The 19,651-nt window shown below is 46.7% G+C and overlaps 1 protein-coding gene across 1 annotated transcript in view; it reads left to right on the top strand.

Annotated features, from left to right (window-relative positions):
• Positions 1 to 6,911: 6,911 nt before the first annotated feature.
• LOC132666666 (uncharacterized) overlaps positions 6,912 to 19,651 on the top strand; it is a 612,017-nt gene continuing 599,277 nt past the window's right edge. Inside the window, exons 1-2 of the mRNA XM_078446589.2 lie at positions 6,912 to 7,147; positions 8,883 to 9,137. The gene's annotated coding sequence lies outside the window, so the exon portion shown is untranslated. The remainder of the gene's footprint in view (positions 7,148 to 8,882; positions 9,138 to 19,651) is intronic.

Genomic DNA, 19,651 nt, shown 5'->3' with positions numbered 1-19,651 from the left:
GGGGTTCTGGAAGGACTTCCTATGGGAGATGATGGCATAGAAGAATCTGAAAGGTGAGTAAGAATTAGAAATAGGAAAAAGGTGCATGAGTACAATCATGTATGTCTCAGACAGCATTGCTTAAGCAGGTTAGTATTATCAGCGTGTACAGGGTGAGTCAGTTGATGGAAAATATAGATTGAGAAGGAAGGGAGGCCTGCAGAGGACCTTATATGGTAGGCTATGGAGATGAGATTTTGCCCTAGGAGATGGAAATGACTGCAAACAAGAACATTAGTAACAAGAAGAGTACAAGTAAACTCAATAATTGGGAGGCCTTGGAAATAAATTAGGATTGCAGGTGTGCCTGGCTGGCTCAGTCAGTAGAACAAGCGACTCTTGCTCTCGGGGTCGTGAGTTTGAGTCCCATGTGTTGCATGAAATTTACTTAAAATTAAAAAAAAATTTTTTTGAAGAAATAAAATGGGATTTCAACTTTTCTGATGTCTCCTGGTGAAAGAAAAAGATGGGGTGTTAGTCTTAAAATATTTTGCAATACAGTGATTATTGTTTGGATATTGAGAAGACGAAAGACGTTTCAGAACAAGCAAGTGCCCTTAGCGATGTTTCTGACCATAGTCAGGCAAACTATAAAGTGCTTGAAATTGAATGTGGCCAGTACTATGGGTAGCCCCCAGCTTAAGGACTTTAAATTACTATCTCATTTAATCCCTGGAACAACCCCATGGAGTAGGTGACGACTTCTCAGTTTTATTAGGTAAATAAAATCATTAAAACTGTACCAGAGGTGAAGTGACTTGTCCGAAGAAATTTAATTTAAAACATAGTGTGATAAAGACTCAGTGAGTTTACAGTGCTGGTTAATGAGTCCCTGAAAGTTGGTAAGCCAACAACAATGACTGGGGAGAGTTCACTCTTTCTGTGGGCAGATGCAAAAATGAAGCGTATCAGGTTCCACAAAATCCTACCCCATTCTTAGGAATTTCTTGGTTGGCTTTTTTTTTTTTTTTAACAAGAAGGTAAGCTAATCTTTCATAAAATTATTTACCCAACACGGTACCAGTAAACTGATAGTCCAGATAGAAAACACTATGGGAAATTCATGTGAGCTACTGTATACATTTCCTAAGATTTAAAACCCATAAGGAAACCAGAGGTGTAAAGATAATTGAGTATCTGAACAATTGATAATCAGCCTGGCTGTGCTGTGATTACAAGCAACCCTAAAATCTCAGTGGTTTATGAGAAGAGAGGGTTATATTTTGCTCGTACAAAATGACCACTGAGGTTTGGCTGAGGGGCACACTCTGGTGCTCAGACTAAACCAGCAACCCTATCTCGAATTGTAGCAAATGGAAAAGGCACATGTGCAATCACAAACTGGCTGTTAAAGCTTAACACCCGGGGGCGCCTGGGTGGCTCAGTCGGTTGGGCATCCGACTTCGGCTCCGGTCATGATCTTGCGGTTCGTGAGTTTGAGCCCTGTGTCGGGCTCTGTGCTGACAGCTTGGAGCCTGGAGCTTGCTTGGGATTCTGTGTGTCTCTCTCTCTCTCTGCCCCTCCCCCACTCACGCTCTGTCTCTCTCTCTCTCTCTCTCAAAATTAAATAAACGTTAAAAAAAATTATAAAAGGTCTTCCTTTCTTAAAAAAACAAACAACCCCCCAAAGAGAGGAGTATAATTTCTGCTCACATTTCATTGGCCAGAACAAATCACATGGCCACATCTGATTCACGCAGAGCGGGAAATTTCATTCCTACCGTGTGTCCAAAGGGAGGATAACAAAAATTTGGTGAACAGCATTTAAGGAGTCCCATGGTGAAATCTTAAGAGAAATAGCAGTGAGGGGCACCTGGCTGGCTCAGTTAGCAGGACATGTGACTCTTGATTTCAGGGGTCTAAGTTCAAGCCCCACATAGGGCATAGAAGTTACTTCATTTTTTCTTTGAGCTTACTATAAAACAACAAAAAGTAAGAAAAAAGAAAGAAAAATAGAGGTGATAACCACATAAGAAGAAGAAAGTTCTGGATCGAGGAACGGCATTTGGGCTTATAACTATGTGAACACTTAATGACTTATTCATGATGGTGGCTAGGATGGGAATAAGGTTTAATATATAATTTTTAAAAATGTGTTGCAGTAGTTGACCAATTTATGCTGTGAGAAGTTTGCTGGAAAATTCCGCAGGGTCTCTCACTGGACGTGTTACTGACTAGGTCACACCGAGACATAACATGGTATGTGTTTATCAGCCTCCTTCATGGTCATCCAATGTTACGTGTACTTTTTTTTAAAAAAAAGTGATTCGTAGGGGCCCCTGGGTGGCTCAGTCAGTTAAGCATCTGACTCTTGGTTTTGGCTCAGGTCATGATCTCACGGTTCATGGGTTCAAGCCTCGCTTAGGGCTCTGAGCTGGAAGTGTGGAGCCTGTTTGGGATTCTCTCTCTCTTTCATCTTTCTCTGCCCCTCCCCCACTCAAACTCTCATTGTCTCTCTCTCTCTCTCTCTCAACATTAATGAATAAACTTAAAAAAAAAGTGGTTCTAATAGTCTTTCCTATTGCACTGCTGTCTGCTGGCATTAGACTTAAAGAACTCCTTTTCTTATGAACCTATGTACAAACATTTCACACGTGAGATACGATTCTACGTATCGCTGCTTCTACACTTTATTCAGTAGAATATCTAATTTGAAACTATTACATAAAAAATGAACTAGATAAACATTTTTCATTACTGAAATAACCTCCATTCAGGGAAAATCTGATCTTGTATCCGAACGAAGGTTCTCCAGAAAGAACAGATCCTACCCGTTGGAAAGCACATATGGGAGACGCTTGGTAGATCGGGTTCTTGCAGAGGCTGATTCTGAGACCAGGATTCAAGGACAAGTACTGGAGTTGATCTGGGAGGTGAACCCAGAAATTACTGGCAGGGAGAGACAAGGAAGGAAGGAAGCCAACGTCAGTTTCCAACTGGTTACTGCTGTGGGCAGCCCAAGTTCAAAGTTGGGGACCTCAGGGAGACAGTGTAGAATACAACTGAGTATAGGACTACCTCTCCACGTGAGGAAGCTGGAGAATTTTTCTACCGATGCCCTGATTCCCCGAGGACCAGTCCGAGCGGCATTAACTGCCTGGTGCAATTCTTGGCCTGTCCACCCGCACTGGCAAAGTGGGGTCTGGCAGCCCGTGGAACCTCTTCAATGAAGAAGTGGAGAAGGGAGAGAATTGCAGAAAGATGCCATTGGCCTGCTGATGGGAAGCCGGTGACATAGGGGTGGCCCCAAATGGAGCTCCAACACTGCCAGAGCAGAGGATACTTGAGTTTCTTTTAAGTTTTTGTTTTTTTGGGAGGGAGAGGCCGGGGGGGGGGGGGGGGGTGGTGGTGGTGCGGGGGAGAGAGAGAGAGAGAGAGAGAGAGAGAGAGAATCCCCAGCAGGCTCTGCACTGTCAGCACAGAGCCTGTCATGGGGCTGGAACTCATGAACCATGAGATCATGACCTGAGACCAAGAGTCAGAGGTTAACTGTGCCACCCAGGCTCCCTAAGGATACTTGAGTTTCTAAGCCCATTTGCTGAGACATCTATCCATCTTTAACTCTAGACACTAATTTTTTTAAACGTTTGTTTCTGAGAGAGACAGAGAGAGTGCGTGCATGCCAGTGAGTGTGCACGCGGGGGAAGGGGAGAGAGAGAGGGCGACACAGAATCCGAAGCAGGCTCCAGGCTCTGAGCTGTCAGCACAGAGGCCGACCGGGGCTTGAGCCCACAGGCCTAAGATCATGACCTGAGCCGAAGTGGGATGCTTAACCGACTGAGCCACCCAGGCTCGCCAATGCTAATTAACTTAAAAAATATATTAGGGGCACCTGGATGGCTCTTCAGTTTAGCTACAGGCTTTGACTCAGGTCATGACCTCATAGCTCCTGAGTTTGAACCACACAGGGCTGTCTGCTGACAGCACAGGGCCCGCTTCAGAGCCTCGGTCCCCCTCTCTCTCCCTGTCCCTCCCCCCAGCTCACTCTTGTGCGTACTCTCTCTCTCTCAAAAATAAGTAAACATTAAAAACATTTAAATGTGGTGGCATATGAGAAAAGAACAGCATCTTTTTCAAAGGCAGCAGTGGCTAGGCCATATACAGTGTGGCCCAGGTGTGGGCTTTATTGTTGGGATGGGGGAGCTCTGACCTGTTAAGGACCAAAATTGTCTGGAGAAATCCCCCGGTTCCAAAGCAGGTTGGGAAAGAGAAGTAACTGCAAGAGCTGACAGGAGTGTTTCCTGAAGCAGGGAGAAGGCCTTCCCAAGGCCTTACTGACTTTTCACCCAGCCTTTATCCCGCAGTCCTCGAGAAAAGGGAGAAACAGGTATTTTCAAAGGATTGGTCATGTTTTAATAGGTTCAACGAGTACAACTGTAACAGTAAGTGGGGGGTTGGGTGGTATTTGGAAGTTCCAGAATATCTTAGTTGATCTACCCTACGACAAGTATTTCGGAAAGGCCGCGGAAGAGAATGGTCTCCAAGTCCTGACTTCTCATTATTTTCCAAGCAGCTCCCTGATGATAGCAAAAAGTAAGGGTTTGTCTGGGGATGGGGGTGGGGGGTGGGGTGGGGTAGACTTCTAAAAAGAGAATTCTGGAAGTCATCGTAATTAAACAAAGAGGAAAAACGTGCCGGACAGGAGCCAGGGAGGGGTGGGGGTGGGGGTGAAGCTGCGGTGCGTTGGGGATTCCCGACCGAAGACGAGGCTTCTGGGCTGGGAGCAGGCGAGCGGCGGCCCCCGGGGCGCGGGGCTGCGTGAGCGGGGCGCACAGGTGCCCGCGCTGCCCGCAGGTGGGGAGGCCTCGCGGCTGCCCGCTGGACTCCCCGGGCGGGACGGGGCGCGCGGGAAGTCACCCTGGCGCTCGCTCCCGCCCCCCCCCCCCCCCCCCCGGCCTGATGCCGCCGCCCGGCGCCTTCCCCTTCCCCGCGCCCGCTTCTCCGCGTGCCGCCTCCTGGCTGGGGACCCCGCGGCCCCGCGCTGCCCGCACCCCGGCCGCACACACTCGTTTCGTTCTCCCCAGGCAGCCGGGCACGACGCGTGCTCCTGCCGCCCGGGCCCCGTGGGCAGCCGAGCGCGCGGGGCTGCGACCTCGCGGCCGCGCTCGCCGTCCCGGAGGGGACGAGGGGGAGGGCATCTCCCGCCACCCCCCCCCCCCCCCCCCCGGGTGCGACCGTCCCCGTTTCTGCCTCCGACCCCCGCGCCGCGCGCGCTAACTCTGGGGGAAGTTGTTGCAAAGTTTCCGAGAGCCGCGTGCAGGCGCAGCCCGGGGCGGGGTGCGGACGCGGGGAGGCGAGGACAGGCGCTCCTCGCGGCGGCTTTGTTCTGCTCGGGGGGAAAGACCTGGCGAGGAGTCGCCGGGCGGGCACCGGGACCGCCAGCCGCGGCATTCCGGCCCCAGCAGGGGCTCTTGGCTCCCGGCGCCCTCCTTCGGGCGGCCCCTCGCCCCCAGCCCCACGGCGACCCTGCGCCCAAGTCCCCAAACCTCCTTCCATCCCCCCAAACTTCACCTACCCGCCCGGACCCCACGTCTGGGGTGGGGGAGGAAAGGTGCGCGACGGGCCGGATGCCTCCAGACGAGCGGGTGTCGGCTTTGGAATGTTTGGGGCTTGTTCCTTCGCCCCAGAAACTGCTTCCCCACGCGGCCCCCCATCCTCTCCCATTTCCCCCACCTCTCGGCTTTCCTCCTCTTCAATTCTAGTGAAACCTAGAAGAAAAATTAGCGCTGCTCAGAGTCCCCCAGAGAGCCAGTGCGGCGGCCCGTGGTGGGGATTGAGGGTCTAGGGATGGGGCGAGGTGAGGAGGGGGTCCCCGGTTCTGGAGACCGGGGGACGACTGGTAAAGGGCCTGGGGACGGGTCTGCAATTGCGCCGGGCCCGAGACACCTGAATTGCCGGGGGCAAGGCAACGGGTGAGGGGACGCAGAGAGGGGATGCTCGGACGGTACGAGCCGCGCCAGGGGGTCTAGAGGATGGGGAGGCGGCGAGGGCCCCGAGCCTGACCTTCGGGACGAGGAAGCTTGTGCAGGAGGGAAGGGAGCCGGTGGGGAGCGCGGGGCTCCAGGGTCTAGGGGAGCACGGCCGTCCCGAGAGTCCCGCCGTCGCGCTTTGAGGTTGGGGAAGTTCGGGGTCTGGGAAGTGGGCGCGATGCTCCAGGTGGGAACCCGCCCTCCGGGTCCCTGGACCGAGTTGTGCAGCGCCTGCAGCAACAGGTAACCCCGAAGGGTGGAGGCTCCGGGGGCACCCCGAGCTGGCTTTGTCCTGCGGATTAGAGGGCTCTCCTAAGGGACAGCGCTGGGGTGGGCGGGTGGGGTAGGCGAGGTTAAAAAAAAACAAACAACAAACGCTTGGGGCCCCCCTTTGAATTGTCGGGGAGTGTGGGGTGCAGGACCGTGAATCCGAGTAGAGGAACCGGGATGGAGAAGCCTGGGGTGCGCCCCACCTCCGATTGCGTAAATGCCTTTATCTCACGGGGTTGACCCCCTACCCTTTGCATCTCGTCTCCCGGGACGCCGGGAAACTGACAGAAACTCGATGCCAAGTGGATTGTTCACACTGATTGGCAGGGAAAGTGCGAACAAAGAGGTGCGTCCCCCGGAAACAATGATTTTGGAGATTTTCCCCCCCGTAGACTCGTGCGCGCTGGGAAGGCGGGGGATAAAAGGGTGGTGGGCGGGAGGGGCCCGGGCCCGGCGTCTCCCGGGGGGAAAGTTTCCAGCGAGGTCGCGGGAGGAGAGGGTCGGGACAGAGTTGCGTGGAGCTGGGGACGCAGCCGCCCCGGCCGCCTTGGAGGTTCCCGAGCCGGGCGGGAGATGCGGGGAGAGGGAGGGGGCGGGGAGGGGAGGGGAGGGAGAGAGGAAGAAGGGGTGAGAGGGAGAAACCTGCCGCCGCTCGCCGCCTCTTTGTCTGCTCCGGGACTTGGAACAAAAGGGGGAACTCTGATGAACTCTCTCCTCCCCTCTCCCCCGGACGCCCGGGTATCTCTCCCTCTCGCAACTTTGCCGCCGCGACTTTCTCCGCTGTCGGGCCACACACAAAAGTGTCCGAGCGCCTCGCGGACTGCAGCAAGGGAAATGTCCCTTAGCAGTGCGACGAGGTGGGGACGAAGGTGAGTGGAAATTGTTGTCTTGTTTACCACCCCCCCCCCCCCCCCCAAACTCGCCCGGCTCCCCGCCCTTCCGAGGACGGAGGCGTAGTCCGGTGGCGAAGTTTGGCTGGTAAGTTGTGCCTCCTTTCTCTGTTCCCTTCTCTTTTGTTCTTTAGCGAACTTGCACAGAATTGTTTTATTTGTTGATTTTTAATAGGCAGCAGCCAGACAGGCACTTCTCATTAACAGGAGAAGCTGAGGGGGTGGGTGGAGACGGGAGCAAGGGTGTCTAAGGGGGGCATTGCCTCGCTTTCTCCCAGTTGCGCACAAACGGAGTAAACTTGCTGAAATGCATGGGGACACGTCCAGTCTCCCTCCTCCCCACCGCCCAACGCCGCCCTGACTTGGGTCTTGGAAAAGAAAGAGACAAGGAGGTGGGGGGGGGGGGGGTGTGTGCTTATAAGTTAATTGTCTGCGGAGCGCTGTGCAGTTCCAACGCACAATAGGAAAGCTGCAACAATAGAATGCAGAAGAGGTGTGGGTTGCAGGGGAGTGGACTCTTGAGTTGGTGGCCAAGGGGGTCTAGAGCAAACAGGTAAGAGTTCAGAAAGTTTTCTTCGGGGCTGGGGTAGGGTGGAGGAAGCCACAGGTTACCAGTGTCAGAGATACAGGGATGGAGGGATGGGGCCTGGACCACTAGTTAAGAGTCGGCCATCCTGACTGCCCTTTCCAGTTCCACGACCCACCCGGAATAACCTATGCGGTCCCTGAGATCCAGCCACTATCATCTCTCCAATTTACCTCCCCCCCCCCGCCCCCATTTCATTGTGTTTGAATAGAAAGGGGAACAGGAGCCCCCCCCCCCTCCCCCAAAGCTCCTCAGACCCAGCAGTCCGCCCAGCCTTTTGTGTTTTAACCTTTTGTTTCTGTCTGCCACGCCCGCCCAAAACAAGGATGGCTGTGGCTGCTTCTGCGGGGTGGACGCACAGCCCGATTCCCTCTGTATTATTTATAAGCAAAGGGAGGCTCCCTGACTTCTCTCCCAAGTAGCTGCACTTTGCAGCCTTTCTAGGTTGGTTCGTGCTCGAGGGAGGTGACCACTCTACAGCTAGTAAACACCTCTAATTACTCTGAGATTTCCTTCAGCGCGATCCCACTTCCCCACAAAAGTTGTTTATCTGTCCCGTCCCTTGGTGAGTAGACATTTAGGGACAACGTTGGGAGTTTGTTCCAAGTGGGCAGATGTGTCTGCTAGCTGTTAGGATGCGCTCAGATATTAGGAACGGGTGGAGCAGGCTTCTGGAATTCAACAATGCAAATTTAGGTCATTATCTTCAGGTATGTGTTATGGGATCCTTCCAAATACCAAGGTAACTTATCACCTTCTCCACTTTCCTCTCCTGTCCCCACCCCTGAGTTGGAGGTTTTCCTCACACCCTGGGACTTAACTCACCCGCCTTTTCTTTTCGGGTTGACGTGACAAATGAAACATCAAACTGAGTAGGCTGCTAATAGCTGGAGGAAACACCCAAACACAGTCTATTGTAACTTCTCAAAGTTATGATTTTGCATAGTATTGTATAGAATATCCATTATTTAAAACTTGTAGCTAGAAATGATTTCAGTGCCAACACTTGGTATGTGAAATCTATTACGGGTGCGGTTACGGTGTTTTTTTTTTTGTTTGTTTTGTTTTAAAGAAACTGAGTACCTAGAATGACTCGGAAACTAACATTAGTTAATTTCAATTGTATAGGCGCAGTTATTGTCATCAGCACCTAGAAAGCATCATTCAGGGCATTGACATCCATACTGCATTGTTCTTACTGGATCTTTCTATCAGTGAACATTATGGAAGTACCAATACAGCATCAAGTTATTCCTGGATGGAAAGTTTTCAAACTTCTTCATTTGGAGTTACTTGAACTTTAGGATGATAGGCTTTTTGACGATGCCTTCCCTATGTGGATTACTACAATTTGATCACTGGGAATTCTCTGCCTCAAAGCAGGTACGTTGCTTTTTTAAAATACTCTACACGCATTTGTTTTTGGGCTGGTGCCATTAGAGAATTGTCTAGCTGTTGCCTGATCAAAGTGATTTATGACTTTGGATTTCCTCGTTTTGAACTGGTTTTTGTAGGTTCATTTTCATTTGGAATGATGATTTGGGTACTTCTGACGGAACTTTACTAATTTTACAGTGTGTTCTCCAACGTTAGCATACATAATGGATGCGGGTTATAAAGTCACTAAGGAAAGTTATATAACAATGCTGGGTCCAATAAGCACGTGTCCTATTTTATTTGTGATTCATTTTGTTTTTAAATATGGCAGTGGGTATTTATATATTTGCAGAACTTTTGTGGTTTGCAATATTTCTCTTTTACTTCGATATTTCATTTTGGTAAACAAAATCCAAAAGTGACCAGAAATAGATGCATTATGACAGGGAGTCACTGTTAAGTACAAGTTCTATCAGAATGAAACTTGACTGTGTAATAACAACAGAGGCTGGTAAAGTTGTTTAATCTTTATAGTATACGTCAAGTTTTTACAGTGTTCATTAAGAGTCTTATAGTCCTTTTTAAGTCCTTACAATTCATTTTTGTTAATCTCTGTTAGGAAGCAGTTAAAAGTTCACATGAATACTGTTGGTAATAGAAAAAGTAGTTTGATACAGTATTTAATTTCCTTGTTTAGCAGTTGCTTGCCATGGAAAGCGAGAGTTTTCTTTGTTTAAAATAGGTTGATTTGAAATGATTTAAAAGTTGTCGGATTTGATACTCAAAAATGATTCGAGTTCAAGGTGGTTTAAAAGCCTACAGATAGAGAATATCATTGATATATTACTGTATTGGGAAATGTTAAGGTCTGGTCAGAGATGCTAATTGGGAATTGGACATCTTTTCATCCTGCTGTAAGTCAAAAAAAATATTGTGATTTGCTTCTTTCTAGTTATGTAAACTTGGGCAAGCTCTAGTTTATTGTCCAATAAAAATGACGGTTAGGTTAAAGAAACTTTAAGAAATCTTTTGGCTTTATGATTTTGTGATTTGTTGGTTGCTCTTGTAATTAAGGTGCATCATCTCTCGTGAGGTTTGTTTTTAAATTGTTGAACAATAGACTTACTGACATGGAAAACTTCATATATATTAATAATTATTTCATATGAATGCTTAGTTCAGGGAGTATTAGTTCAGGAAATGCGCTTTACATTTGTAGTAAAATATACTTTCAGCAAAGTTTGCTAGATGAAAATGTCCGATGTCCTCAAACATTTTTAAACAAAAGTTACCTGCCGGCATATTTTCGGGGGAATAAGGAGTGCAGTGTTGTTTCCCGGAAGGTAGTTTACAAAAGTATTACAAAGGTCTAAACTGAGTATGTTTGAATTTGTTCTAATGACCACCCTGAAAGGGGCTCAGACATGGGCTTGGAACGAAACAGATCTGAGTTTGAATCCCAGCCCAGGTAGCTACTCACTGTGATACATTGGCCAGGATATTGATTTCCTTGGGTGTCAGTTTCCTCACTGGTAAGTGGGGATCATAATACTTATCCCATAGAGTTATTGTGGGGAAGATGTTTTTTAAAAGCGTATATGTAAGAAAAAAACTGAAAGAGGGATAAAGACCTGTAAATATATAATAAGAGGTACTATTATTACCTTTCACAATGAATTAGTGGTACCTTGATACTTCCAATGTTCTCTGTTGATTGCCTTACAAGTTTCAAGCCACAGTAACCAAAACTACTTACTGAAATAATCAGTCAAGTGGGATAGAAGATTTTACACACTCAAGTGTTTTTCTCTAAAAATATGTTCTACCGGGGCTCCTGGGTGGCTCCGTCGGTTGAGCGTCCGACTTCATCTCGGGTCATGATCTCGCGGTTTGTGAGGTCGAGCCCCGCGTCAGGCTCTGTGCTGACAACTGGGAGCCTGGAACCTGCTGCGGATTCTGTGTCTCCCCCTCTCTCTGCCCCTCCCCTGCTCGTGCTCTCTCTTGCGCGCTCTCTCTCTCTCTCTCTCTCTCTCTCTCAAAAATAAATAAATATTAAAAAAATGAAAATATGTTCTGTTCACCTCTTTTATCAGTTAAATGTGGCTGAATCCACTTCAACAAACACTTATTTGTAAGTCTTACGTGTGTAAGCAAATTGCTGAAGGTTATGGCTTCAACTTGGAATAAATATGTGGCTCTTCCATTTCCTTACAAGTTTCTGTAAATGGAGATAATCACACGGGTCTAGAATTAATTTACTCAAATTCTCTATTTTCAATGCTACCGGTGATGAATAGGCCTAGATATAGTTTTAAAATTTTTGTTCATCCACTTTTCAGCTATAATAGAAAGTGATGGTTCAGTGGTTTCTTGATGGGGAAATCGAGAACTCTAGCACATTTTCTCACATTACTTCTTATAGAATGGTCCTTACTTAAATAAAAAAAACTCTTGTTAGTATAAACAACACTTAGAAGCATAGCGTATCATTGTGTAATAAAGTTTAAAGTCGTGGATTTTCATTTTCGAGATCTGTAATTTAGCAAGACACATTGCCTTCTCTGAGTGATTATTTTTTTTTTTTTTTAATTTTTTTTTTCAACGTTTTTTTATTTATTTTTGGGACAGAGAGAGACAGAGCATGAACGGGGGAGGGGCAGAGAGAGAGGGAGACACAGAATCGGAAACAGGCTCCAGGCTCCGAGCCATCAGCCCAGAGCCTGACGCGGGGCTCGAACTCACGGACCGCGAGATCGTGACCTGAGTTGAAGTCGGACGCTTAACCGACTGCGCCACCCAGGCGCCCCATCTGAGTGATTATTTAGTTTGAGGAAGATTATATTCATTTACCCTTAGGATGTTTCTGATGGGACCGTTAAGGTATTGCTTCCTCTCATTTGTAACTCTGGTTGCCTAGAAATGATACTACTAAGGCAAACATGGAATAAATTGATATTAAAATGGAAAAATGTGTCTTTTGAGATACATCCAAAACTTGCTGTTTGTGGACAACGTTGATTTTAAGCATCAGATTAGATAGCATTAATATAGCAACTACTAATAAATTGTAATTACAGAGTTTACAAGATAAGTTCCTTTACATTTTCTTTTTTTTTTAAGTTTATTTATTTTGAGAGAGTGGGGGAGGGGCAGGGAGAAAGACAAAGAGAATCCCAAGAAGGCCCAGCGCTGTGAGCATGAAGCCCAATGCAGGGCTTGAACCTGTGAGATCATGACTTTAGCTGAAACCAAGAGTCCGAACCCTCGACTGACTGAGCCCTCCAGGGGCCCCTCCTTTACATGTTCTATATAAAAGCATGTATTTAACTTTGAACTTTGTAAGTCTAGGAGGTAATGGCTTGAACCTTTTGTTGTATTTTGAGTTATCGTTTCTACTTATTTATTTGCTATGAGTTTCTGTAGGTATACTAGGTGTTCCCAAGTTTACTTTGGTTTCTTCTTTGTGGCCTCACATTTGCTGATTGTTAAATGCCAGCCATTTCTAAGAACTTTGATGGTATTTCTGTTCTTTATTGTTGAGGATACAGGTGTTTAAGAATATATTGACCATGAGCCAGTGAAACCTACTTTGGCCATTCATTCTTTCCTCATTCATTCTTTAAATAATACTTATTTAGTGCCTTGTGTATGTCAAGCATTGTTCTATACACTGAGGATACAAAAAACAAAAAAACTGTGTACTCTTAGAGCTTTTACTAGTAATGATAAAGTAGGTGTTAAAGGTGGCAACTTCTGTTGAGAAAAATAAACCAGAAAAGAGGAGAGAGGGAGTGGGAAAGAGAAGGTTCAGGGGGTTGGCCAAGGAGGACCCCCTGGAAAAGGTGACACTTGAGGGATGATAAGAAGGAAGGGAAGGAACGAGCCGTGTGAGGTCAGTAGGGGAGCATTCCGCCAGAGGCCTGGCTAGTGCCTGCTGAATCAACAGAAAGCAAAGAAGGCATAAACGGCTGGAGGGGAGTGAGCAAAGGGGGTGGTGGTGGGAGATGAGGTCAGAGAGGAAATAGGAATACGGTGGGCAGATCACATGGTTCTTAAAGGCCATCATGAAGACTTTGGCTTTTTTCAGGGAGGGGCATGGGGTACCACTGAAGGGTTTTACAATGATTGACCTGATGTGACTGATGGTGACATAGAATGACTCAGGTGAGTGGAAACGCCGAAGTGGACAAAGGGTAGAAGAAGCAGGAAGACTGTTTAGGAACCTATTTCAGGTATAAACAGGTGATGTCAACTTGGTACAGGTAGCACGGAGGTGTGGCGAGAAGAGGTTGAATTCTAAAGATACGTTGGCTGGAGGATTTTCTGGTCGGTTGGGTAGGAAGTAGGAGAGGAGGAGGGGAGTCAAATGGGATTCTGAGATTTTTGACCTGAGCGCCCGGATGGACCAAACGCCCATGAACCGAGATGAAGTGCGGGCTTGGGTTCCAGGAGACCGGGAGCCTAGTGGGACACATTAAGACACGTTTGAAGCATCGAGGCAGTTTGATACGTGAGTCTGGTTTTCTGGGAAGGAACCTAGAGATGCAAATTTGTGAGCTGGAAGACATGAGATGCCATTTGAAGCCGCAATCCTGGATGAGATCACCAAGGGAGTAACTATAGGAAGAAAAGAGGTCTGGATACGGAGCCCTCCGGATTGAGGAGCGGGGAAGAAGAGAAGGGTCAAGTGGAGGATAGTGATTCTAGGCTGCCGCTGAGGTGGAAAGCCAGTGAAGAAAGTGTCTCCAGCAGGAGGGCAAGATCATCTGCGTCAAGTGGTGCTGCCAGACTGAGCAAGATGACAGTTGAGAATAGGCCTTCGGGCTTGGCGTTTGGGATGTCGATGCTCATTGGCGGCCTTGCTGGATAGAGCAGTTTGGGTGAATGGTGAGAGGTCACAGCTCTCTCCTTATTTGTGTGGCCCATTACAGACCTTTAAAACCTCATCTACTCCAACTAGAATTTGTTAGTACTTTATAATTGATAAAATGCTCTCACGTATGTGATCTCTGCCAAGCCTCAGAGCAACCGGAGAGAAATGGGATGGTGATATCTACGTTTATCTTATGGAAGGAAAAGTCGAGACTCAGAAGTGAAGTGATTCGTCCAGAGTCACCCAAATGTATGAGATAGCTGTCTTTCAACCGCAAACCTCTTACCACTCATAATAGGGGGATAGTAATAATAATAAACAAATCCCACTACAATGGCTTAAGCTATTTATTTCCTTGCTGATGTGGAGAGTGGGTGGGAGGCAGGGGGGAGTGATAGCAAGTGCTAGTTCAAGCTTGGATTGAAATCGGGTTTTAATAACACAACTAGTAAGTGCCATTATTATTATTATTATTATTATTATTATTATTATTGTATTTATTTAAGCAGTCTCTACACCCAACATGGAGCTGGAACTCACAACCCTGAGATCAAGAGCCACACTCTAGAGTTCTATGGACTGAGCCAACCAGGCACCCCTAAATGGCATCCTAAATGTGCCTCATGCCATGCAAGATAGTTATACACAACCTAGTTAGAAATGCCCGAACATATGTACATCCCCACAAATGTGCTGTCTTAGTCTGGTCTGGCGACTGTCGCCAAGCACCACAGACTGGGTGGCTTATAAACAACAGAAACTTATTTCTGACAGTCCTGGACTCTGGGAAGCCCAAGATAAAGACACCGGCAAACTCAGTGCCTGGTGACGGCTGGCTTCCTGGTTCAGAGATGGCTATTTTTTTTTTTTTTTTTTGGCTGTGCCCTCACATGGAGGAAGGGGCAAGGGATCTCCCTTGGGATCTCTTTTATAGGAAACCCGTTCATGGGAGGGCCACTCCGATGATCTAAGCACCACCCACAGGCCCCCACCTCCAAACATCATTACATTGGGAATTAGGTTTCCATATAGGAATTTTTTTTCGTGAGGGGGAGGTGATACAAACATTCAGTCTATAGCATGTATATTTTCAAAATTCTACTCATTCTTCAAAAGTAAATGAAAGTGTGAACCCTGTAGCACCGAAGAGGGTTTGGTGACTATATTTCTAGCCTGTATTAATCCGGATGCTGTTGGCTTCAAGTAAGAAAATAACCCCAAGTGGCTTAAAAAGTCAGGATTTTTATTTTAGTTTTTGGTTTCACAGAAAAGAAATTTGGAGCAGGGCTATTCCAGGACTGGCTGATTTAAGCAGCTGAGCAGCGCTAGGGTTCCTGATTAGCTGACTTTTTCCTTTCGGTTCTGAGATAACCGTTGTAGTGGGAAGCATCATGTCCCCCTGACTTGGGATCCTAAGATAGGAAGGGCTGAATCCTTGGGTCCACACACACACATACACACACCCCATTTTTAGAACTTTCTATCATGCCTGAAATATCCCCTGTGCCCATTTGCTGTCAACTTCTATTCCCACCCACTGGTCTTAGGCAACCACTAATGTACTTTGTGTCTCTCTAGACTGGTCTTTTCTGGACATTTCACACTTAAATGGAGTCCCGCAATCAGCCGTCCTTTTGTTTGGCGTCTTTCGCTCGCTGTAAGGTTTTTGAGGTTTATCCATATCGTTGCATGTGTTGGGAGCGTGTTCCTTTTTATTGCTGAGGAATGTTCCATTGCATGGATATACCACATTTATGTTTCTCTTCACCAGGTAATGCACATGTGGGTGGTTTCCATTTCTTAGCTATCACAAATAATGCTGCGATGAACGTTTATATACACGAGGTTTTGCATGGACATATGTTTTCATTCCTCTTGGGTAGATATGTAGGAGTTGAATTGCTGTTGCGTATGGCAAATTTATATTAAGCTTTTTCAGGAAGCGCCAAACTGTCTTACAAAGTGGGGATGCCAGTTTGCAGCTTTGAGAGTTAACCAACAAAGGACCAGAGTTCCAGTTTCTCTGCCTCCTGGTCTTTTATATCTTTTTAAGAAGGAGGAAAACTTCCTGGGGCGCCTGGGTGGCTCAGTCGGTTAAGCGTCCGACTTCAGCTCAGGTCATGATCTCACGGTCTGTGAGTTCGAGCCCCATGTCGGGCTCTGTACTGACAGCTCAGAGCCTGGAGCCTGCTTCGGATTCTGTGTCTCCCTCTCTCTCTGCCCCTCCCCCACTCACACTCTGTCTCTGTCTCTTTCTCTCTCAAAAATAAAGATTAAGAAAGAAAAAAAAGAAAAGAACGAGGAAAACTTCCAAAGAAGTCGAGAAGACTTCCTAGGGCATCTATAGAAGCCCATGACAAAACTAGTCGCTAAAAGGGGGCATGAGATTCCTCGGAGAGGCTTGGGCTGGTCGGGTAACCCCCCGGAACCCAGGAAGAGACTCATAACGCGCATCGGTGCCCAGTGTTAGTACAAGATTGGATGGGGTTGGCTTATGTGTCAGTAACCAAGAGACTCAGCCATATGTCCGTGTGCCAGGCTAAAGACGTACTGTTGGTATAAACATACAAAGCAGAGCCAAGTGCTGTGTTTATATGACAATTATGATTTAAAAGGTAGCCACAAACCCAAACACCAGTAATAAAGCCTATGGGAATTCGGGTTAGTCTCTGCTTATCTCGGTAAGAATTACTGGAAATTAACCTGTCCCACCGACTCGCAAAACAGGCACAGCCTTGGTGAGTGACTCTGTGGGCAGTTGCTAAGCCCCGACATTCCTTTCCTATGAAGTACCATGTAACTTTTTTGGCATTCCAGTAACAGTATTTTATAATCTTGGTTAAGTGCAAGTTAACAGCCACCAAATCCTTGGCTTAAGATATAGAAAGATATTTAGACTATGTTAAGTGTGGGACAACTTGGCAGCAGCTGAGCTAGGATGGGAAAAAAATAAAACCCAACCCAAGACTATATTTTCATAGTCTACGTTATTCTTTTATTAGTTCTCTTAAAATCTACTTTTTTTTTTAAAGCGATTTTTGAAACATTTTAGAGAGTGTGAGTGGGGGAGAGGGGCAGAGGGAGAGAGAGATGTCTTTATCTTTTATTTTTTAAGATTATTTATTTTGAGAGAGAGTGAGCATATGTGCAAGTGGGGGAGGGGCAGAGAGAGAGAGAGAGAGAGAGAGAGAGTCAGAGTCCCAAGCAGGCCCTGAACTGTCAGCACAGAGCCTGACACAGGGCTCAGACTGATGAACCATAAGATCATGACCTGAGCCCAAACCAAGGGTCAGATGCTTAACCAGCTGAGCCACCCAGGCGCCCCAGAGAGAGGATCTTAAGCAGGCTCCATGCTTGGCCCAGAGCCTGACGCAGGGCTCCGTGCTGTGACCCTGGGACCATGACCTGAGTCGAAATCGTGAGTTGGGTGCTCAACCAACTGAGCTGCCCAGGCGCCCCTAAAATCTATGTCTATTTTTCATTGTGAATTTTAACATGCAATTAGGATAGGTGACCCCATATATGTGTAGGCTATTGATGCTACTACCCTCTGTTGCAAAATCCAGAACATGTGGGTCAGCATGTTTATTTCAGTGGAATGAAGGAATTTCAAGTGATTTCAGGCCTGAAAGTCCCTGAAAATCTGAAAAGCAAACATTTTGCTAAATTAGAAGGCGTCCACAAATAATTCAGAGAACGTAGGCATAGTCATAGGTAAATTATGTTGGAAATGGATTTCTGTGACACTCCTGCTTTTAAAATTATTTTTTGTTTTCTTTCTTCAAATCATAAAGTAGGTACCAGTATAGACTATGACATCTAGAATTTTGTAACTGTTAGAGGTGCCTGGGTGGCTCAGTGGAGTGTCCAACTTCAGCTCAGGTCATGGTCTCAGTTTGTGCTTCGAATTCTGTGTCTCCCTCTCTCTCTGCCCCTCCTCCACTCACACCCTGTCTCTCTCTCTCTCTCCCTTTCTCTCTCTCTCTCTCTCTCTCAAAAATAAATAAACAGAATTTTTTAACTATAGTCTTAATACTGATATTTTAAATTATACAGTGACTACTTAAAAGAGTCTCCAAACAATCCCAGTAGTTCTTGCAATAATGGGTAATTGATTCTAGAGGTGGAAAAAGCCAAGAAGAGAAATTTAAGTTTCTTAGTTATTGATCTTAGTGGGTGTAAGGTATGCATCTTAAAATGTATAGTCTAGTGTTCTATTTCTCAGAATAGTAACCATTACAGAAACCCTGCACATTTGTGTAGCAGTATCTTACATATCCTCTTTTAAAATTTTTAGTTATTTATTTATTTGATTTTTCTTTCAAATTCCATGTGGTAGGTGTTACTAACATTCTCATTTGGCAGGTGAAGAAACTGGGGCTCAGAGAAGTATCTAGCCCAAATGACCAAACTAGTAAATAGAACAAGGCAAATCTAATTTAGAGTCCAGCAATGTAAACAAGGACAGGAGAATATCCCACTGGTTTCATGTGGACATGGTTTACTCTTATCCTGCAAATACTGTGAATATATTTTGAGACCCAGACGTTTAATCAGGCTTAAAGGGAGGATGGTCTGCCCTGATGGTGCTTTTAAATTCCTGAGGGATTGTTTTAAAAGCAGTGGTTGAGAAGCCAGTTTGGTGGCGAAACTGATCAGCATTCAGGAGTTTTATTTGTCAGATTTTAATGCGATGGCGTCCTTATTTAATGAATATCCCGACAATGGTGCATGACAGTGTTCACAGAATCCCCATTCTGTAGCAAAAGAAAAGAAACGGATTTTGGACTTTCTGTTCATCTCATTTCTTCTTCAAGTCAGATGTCCAAAGAAGAGCTTTGGGTGGCTTACAACAATAACTGAACCGAAAACCCTAGCTTCATCTTGCTTCGTCCCTGAGCTTAGGTGTCTCCCTGTGTCTCTCTCTCTGGCCCTCTCACCTCCCGACCCCACCCCATCTCCTTGTCTATCTGGATACACATGCAAAGGGATTCTGTACAGTGGCTTGCTCTTTCTTTGTAGATCTGTCCCCTATCCTGGGCTGTCTGCTTTGCTGAGCAGCTACTGTGGAGTGCGATGAGCCTCTCAGGAGACTTCTTGTCCTTTCGTTGGGGCTGAGGCCAAACGTAGGCCCAAGCGACCTGGTCTGTGCCTTCCTTCTCCGCCTCAGGCTTGGGTCTTACTAGCTTCCTGGATATTACCACTTCCATAGGGCAGATAGGATGTCTTTTCTAGAAGCCTGTAGCAGAGCGAAGCCTAACTTCACAAGCTCTGCTTCCTTTCTCCTGGGTCTGGGTGTATCCTGTTTGAACGTGGCCTTCTGATGCTGTGGGTTTGGGAGGCTTTTTGAGCCCCTGCTTTTCTAGACTGGCTTGGAAGGAAGAAGAGAACTTGAATCTCCCTCAGTAGTGCACACTAGTAGGTCCATTGCCTACCCTTTTTGTGGCTTTCATTTGGTGGCCCTGCGGGGCATTTTGGACCGGACCTAGATCCTTACAGCTCCTGTTAAGGTTGGAAGGTGAACCCTAGTGAGTGAACTAGGCTATTAGAATAAAAAAAACCCCACCTAGACCCTTGAATCTCCTTTCATTGGGATGCAAGTAAGATGCAGAAGAAAGAAGTTGTCTCAAAACAGAAACACCCAGAG

The sequence above is a fragment of the Panthera onca genome, chromosome B2 (genome assembly GCF_046562875.1).
Source record: "Panthera onca isolate mPanOnc1 chromosome B2, mPanOnc1 haplotype 2, whole genome shotgun sequence".
Taxonomy (NCBI): Eukaryota; Metazoa; Chordata; class Mammalia; order Carnivora; family Felidae; genus Panthera; species Panthera onca.
This window is presented reverse-complemented; position numbering and strand designations above follow the sequence as displayed.